Raw genomic sequence first — 7,171 nt, forward strand, 5'->3', positions numbered from 1 at the left:
TATGCACATACATACACTCACTGACTTATACTGCATTCATCATTTCTTCCATCCATTCATTAATTCATGTATATATATATATATATATATATATATATATATATATATGTGTGTGTGTGTGTGTGTGTATAAAGAGAGAGAGAGAGAGAGAGAGAGAGAAAGAAAGAGAGAGAGAGTGAACGTGCAATTAACTAATAAGAGTAAGAAAATACGTAAAGCTAATTAGCATATTGCTATTTGTTTGATCCTAGATTGTTAAACAATATGTAGCTCATGCGATTCGTGCTTTCCTCCACATAAGTGCATAGAATGAATTTTTTTTTAAATTTTCATTTGTTTTATATAGAGGTTGGGACATTTCCATATTTAACTTTTTTTTATGGAAGAGCGTGTCGTCTTAATATGAGTATGGTTGATGGGGTCTATCTGCATTCGAACGCGGTCACGTTAGCGCAAGGGTCTTTTCCATCTTAATTCTATACAGCCTCTATACAAATTCTATGAAAATTTTTTAGCCTTTTGTGAGCTTTTGTGTAGTAATCTGTCTGTTCGTTATTTAATCAATGAATCAAGTTTTTGAAAAAATTTAATAACATTTGAGATAACATTCGTTATTTAATCAATGATTCAAGTTTTTGAAAATATGTAATAACATTTGAGATAACATTCGTTATTTAATCATGAGTCATTCAAGTTTTTGAAAAAAATGTAATAACATTTAAGACAACATTCGTTATTTAATCAATGAGCCATTCAAGTTTATGAAAAAATTTAATTATCAATTGTTCTATAAATAACGATTAATTTTTTTTGTATGAATAACAGTAAACACATCCAACTTATTCAGTAACATCACCTTACATTACATTCGAGACACATCTCTGGAATGTATTATAAATATTGATCGAGTTGGCATTGTTAACAAACGACATTAATAAACTTATAAAAAAAATGACATCAATAAACTTATTTCATGTTTTATTGTTATTTCTTCTTATTATTTTTCGTAAAAAAAACAATTTTGTATCATGCATTTCAATTATTGTTGATAGATGAAGAACAATGGGTATCATGATACATAAAAAAGTACTGATTCAGCGGTATTCAAAATACAAAAAATGAAAAAAATGTACGATGGTAGATTTATTATTTGAGAAGTTTTCTCAAAAAAATATTTTATGTTAACACAGAGATGTCTTTTATTTTCTAACTCGGCAAAAAGATAAAGACAAAATTGACCGATAAAAAGTTCTAGGGTGTTACGTATCGTCCATATTTAACTAATAATCAATGAAAATAGTTTGGCGGATGTACTATAGTTCAATTATAGACTAGTTAATACCTCGATGATAGGCCTAGTAATTTTTTAAATTACTAATAAGTCACACTTTTTTTACAAGTTCATCATGTTTTTGTGCAAACATTTCAAATTTTTTAGATCACTATAATGGATGAAGGTAAAATTGATGAAAATTTAACAGCGTGTAACATATACAACTTATAAATACCGCAACTTTATAACTCTTAATCATGAATTTATATGGATTTTTAGATTTTTATTAAAGATTAATCTTATATAACCACTACCTATCTTCATAATAAGGCATGATCTTTGGACATGCACATGCAAAATAACGTCACAGCGGTAAATTTTATTTTTAATTTTTTTTTTCAAAAAATTAAACCTAAAAAACGGTTTCAGATTCCAAGGCTCACTCACCATGAAAAATTATTTACAATCAACATTTATTCGCATTCATTATCACCATTCTTTTAAATGGCTAAACATTTCACATGAGATTTAACTACGTTAGAAACACATATAAAACATTGAACGAGGTTTCAATGGCACTGGATTTTTTCATTGTTGATGATATTAGAAATGCCATCACACACACGCTCCAGCCAGAGGAATTGAGAATAATTTTTAAAGATAATTAAAATAAATGTAAGTTTATGACAGCAAATGAAACAATAACACTACTACTATTACTTTTACTACTACTACTACTACTAATACTACTAATACTATTACTACTACTATTACTACTACTATTACCACTATTACTACTATTACTACCACTACTACTACTACTACTACTATTACCACTACTATTACTACTATTACTACTACTACTACTACTACTACTATTACTATTACTATTACTACTACTACTACTACTACTACTACTATTACTACTACTATTACCACTACTATTACTACTATTACTACTAATACTATTACCACTACTATTACTACTATTACTACTACTACTACTACTATTACTACTACTATTACCACTGCTATTACTACTACTATTACTACTATTACTACTACTACTACTACTACTACTACTACTACTACTACTACTACTATTACTACAACTATTACCACTGCTATTACTACTACTATTACTACTATTACTACTACTACTACCACTACTACTACTACTACTACTACTACTACTAAAAAGAAGAAAAAGAAGAAGGAGAAAATGATGATGACGATGATCATAATACAAAACAATAATAATAATAATAAGCCTCAAGTTTAAATACATTGACATTCTCAATGTAGAAAAATTACAAAAAATATGCAAAGCAATTTCGATTTTTCCTTATTATTACTGCTATTACTGCACTAAAGTGTTTGTTAACGATTTCTTCAAGCTTAAATGGAAAATTAATAAACTTTGATTATTATATACTTTCTCTACCCCTCTCTCTCTCTTTCTTACTTTTTCTTTCTCTCTCGCTTTATCTCTCTCTCTTGCTTTATACATACATATATATATATATATATATATATATATATATATATATATATATATATATATATATATGTATGGATGTTTCTTGGGGTAACCAATGTAAACATGGGTAAACATAAAAATTCAAACCAAATACACACAAACACGTGTGTGTTTGCGCGTTTATGTGTCAGGTGAATCTACGATATATATATATATATATATATATATATATATATATATATATATATTTATTTATTGAAAAAAATAAAAAAAAATTGACACTTGAAAAAAATTTGTTTTGCCTGTCTTTGAAGTTGTTTTATTTTTCAAAGAAAGCAAACGCCAATTTTATTTTTTGATATGTTGTTAAGGTATAAAAGCACTATAGAAACAAATTTTAAAAATTAAAAAACGTTTGGTTCTTCATAGTTAAAAATGGCGCCAAACAAAAAAAGTTTTTCATTTTTTTGACATTTTGAGCTTCGATAGCTCAAAAAATTCAATACAGATTTAACGAAATTTTGTGATTTATTTATGACTATAAGGTACTTCTAAAATAACAAAAAATATTTATTTATTTTGCGATAGATTTTGAGCTACGCTGTTTTGAAATCGGTGAAATTTTCAAAAAATTCATTTTTTTCTAGATTTTTTGTTCAAAATATCCTTTGATTCGAGACAATAACATTTATTTTTTTTGTTATTACATTGTTTCACTGATATGCACAAAAAATTTCTTGAACTAGCCAACAAGATATGTTGGCTAGTTCAAGAGATATAGCGTTCTACGTAGGTACAAGTTTTGAAAAAAATCGCTCAAAAATTTGAGGATGCTGTCACAAAAATCTTCATAACTTGAAAAATAATTGAAATTTTTTTATAAAAATTTTATTTTGTCGTTGAAATACATTGAGGTACTTACTGTTCAAATTTTAAAAAAATCGGAGATGGTCCGGCGTGGACCATGGTTCAAGTTGACAGAGAATGACCCACATATATATATATTGCTGGATGGTTTGAAAATATTAGCCCAGTTCTTTTTGATTGGTTGCCTGTTTGGAAGAGAATTATTTTTAGAATTTGCGTTCTGATGTTTAGGTGTTTGAATGGATTGACGCCGCAGTGCCCCTCTGAAATGTTACCTGATAGATCGTTTGTTAATCAAAAAGCTGGTCTAAGATCCGACGAAGAAAATTTGCTGGTGGTCCCCGTTTCGAAATTAAAGATTGCATCGCGTACCTTTGCAATGTGTGGACCAATTTTTTAAGACGATCTGGTTAAACCCTTCCCCAATTCAAAAGACGATTAAAGTCATACCTTTCTCCTCTGTAGCAAATTTGCCATATTTTGAAGAACGCCAATGAGAGCATTTTAATTGGCGCTATTAAAGAAACATATAAAATAATATATATATGTATATATTTATATATATATATAAATAATGAATAATAATTATAAAATTACAGTTAGAAATTGGATAATAACTAGAGGCGCAGCTACAAATATGTACAGTCAAAGCGCCCTTCATTTTGGGTAGGAAAACAAATTACACCAAGAAACAGACGGTGTAGCAATGTACGTTGGGCATATCGAAGAAATGTTACTTAAAGAGCCAGAGTTAAAGCCTAATATATTTAATACCGATTCGCTGGCGATATATTTGCTACTACATACGATGAAGATGATCAAATAGATTAACTCAATTCGTCAAAATTAAAGTTTACAATGGAGCAAACTACTGACAATAAACTACCATTCTTAGACGTCCTAATACAAAACACTCGCAGTGAATTTAAAACCTCAGTCTACACAAGAGCGACGAACTAAGGTTGATTTACAATCTACCGTTAGAAAAATCGATAAATTGTATGATGAATCTTGTGTATATATATATATATATATATATATATATATATATATGTGTGTGTGTGTGTGTGTGTGTGTGTGTGTGTGTGTGTGTGTGTAGATCATTCATTATATATATATATGTGTATATATATATATATATATATATATATATATACATATACATCAACATAGGTGCCTAGTCCTTTGGAGTGGTTTGCCAAAATGATATCATTTTTACGTGTTGTCTTTTTTTCATTTTGATTACTTCGTCAGCGAATAATTTGATTTTTTCATTTTTTTTTGGAAAATATAATTTAAATTTCGAAAAATTTATTCCATTAAATAGTTAAGAAGAATTTTATTTGTTCATTTTTTTTGGAAAATATTATTTAAATTTCGAAAAATTTATTTCATTAAATAGTTTAATTTAGATTAAATTTAAAATTTTTTTCCAACCGAATCAAGTCATCTTATCTTATTTTTTTTGAATTTAAACAAATTGAACCAAAAAAGTAAGCTTTTTCATTGTTACAATAATAATAATAATAATAATAAATAATAAAAATATATTTTTTTAATAATCATGAAAACAAGCAGTAACCGCTTAACATAGAATATGAAATTATTTTTCAATAAATTGAATTCTATCAAAACCAATTTTTAAAAATTATTATTATTGAATAAATATTAATAATATACACCATCTATGTGTACAGCACACATGCACACACACACACGCACACGCACACAAATATAAGCATTCCAAATACATTTGATTAGTAGCATAATAAAAACCGTTAATTGTATGTGTAATTGTATAGATATGTTTGTGTTTGTATCATGACGTATGTACGTATGTATGTATTGGTATATCAATTTATGCGTATGTACGTGTGTGCATATATGTGTACGTGTATGTCTTGTACATGTGTATGCAAATTTTGTACAGGTATGTAAAAGCCAACGTGTACAACCGCATACAAAACCGTACACATAGATGGTGTACAATATTATTATTTATTCAATTATAATAATTATGCGGGAAATATTTAAACGTAAAAATATATGTAATTAATTAAGATAATTGTTTGTAGTACATTTATGTAAATGTCAATATTATAAGATACACTTACCATTAAAAATCCTTATTATTATAATTATTTGGGGTTATTATATATTATTATTGTTGGTATCAGTAGTAGCTATAATTGTTGTTGTTAAATATTATTATTATTATTTTTGTTAATTAATTATAGTTATAATTGTTGTTGTTGACCATATTAACCTGTTCGTATGCCAGAAGTGGAGTCGATGATTGTTGCCATGAAAGATAAAGTGATTGAAAGATTTTTCAACATTATTATTAATAATTATTATATTAATAATTATTGTTATAATATTAATAATTACAGCCACATCATTAGTAGTAGTAGTAGTAGTAGTAGTAGTGGTGGTAGTAGGGTGGTAGTAGTAGTAGTAGTAGTAGTAGTAGTAGTAGTAGTAGTAGTAGCAGTAGTAGTTTTAATTTAAGTTCTCATGTTTGATTTAAAAATTACATGAGCTTTCACTATTTTATTGTCATAAGGTTATGCACACATACAAGAAATGTACGTATTTACTCTCTCACATACGTACACACACACACACACACACACACACACACATAGATATTACACAGACAGACACACATACAAACATATGCATACACACACATACATACAAAAATTGCCTTTTAAAAATATTTTAAAATTTTTTTTATTAATTAAAAAAATTTTTAAATATTTTTGAAAGGCAATTGTTTTATTACATAATATTATTGTTATTTTCGTATTATATATCAATACTTTGAAAAACCTTCTTTCAATTGTTTAATTATATTATTATATTATATTACTTATATTATTATTATTATATTAATTATATTACTGTCTGTTTGAGTATCTATTATTATACGATTTAGGTTCCACACGATGTAATGTTGTATAAAGTTTTATATAATCAATTTTTGTTATCATTGATATTTGTTATTTATAACCTGTTTTTTTGTTGAAATTTTAATTCTGTTCCAATTATGATTAGCTCATTGTTATATGTTGCACAGTCATAGTCAAGGTGGTCTGCACATACATTAGTATTTTTGATGTCCGATCCTTTTGGCAAATAAATACTGGAAAAAAATATATACATACATACATATAAATACATACACTCAAAAAAAAACACACAGTGCCAACATAGGGACTTACAAATGAAGAGTCCAATCAAATATATGTTTCTCCTCGTCGTCTTCGTCACCATCATTCTCACCTTAATCATCAACCACCGTAATGGAAAAATTCGTTTCATACTGGACTCCCACCAAACGCTAATGAAACGCAAGACAACATGGAACTACACGACAGAAAACATCGAATTTACGCGCTACATAAATGCTGAAAAACCGGAAACGGATGACAATTTTGACGTGGCGTTCGAGGTGATCAACAACGAGACCATATTACCGCCGTCCGCAAGAATTCGCGCTAGAAAAATGTTTAAAAATAAATCGTTAGTGATGTGGGCGACGGAAT

This window comes from Helobdella robusta (assembly GCF_000326865.2).
Source record: "Helobdella robusta unplaced genomic scaffold HELROscaffold_18, whole genome shotgun sequence".
NCBI classification, from domain to species: domain Eukaryota; kingdom Metazoa; phylum Annelida; class Clitellata; order Rhynchobdellida; family Glossiphoniidae; genus Helobdella; species Helobdella robusta.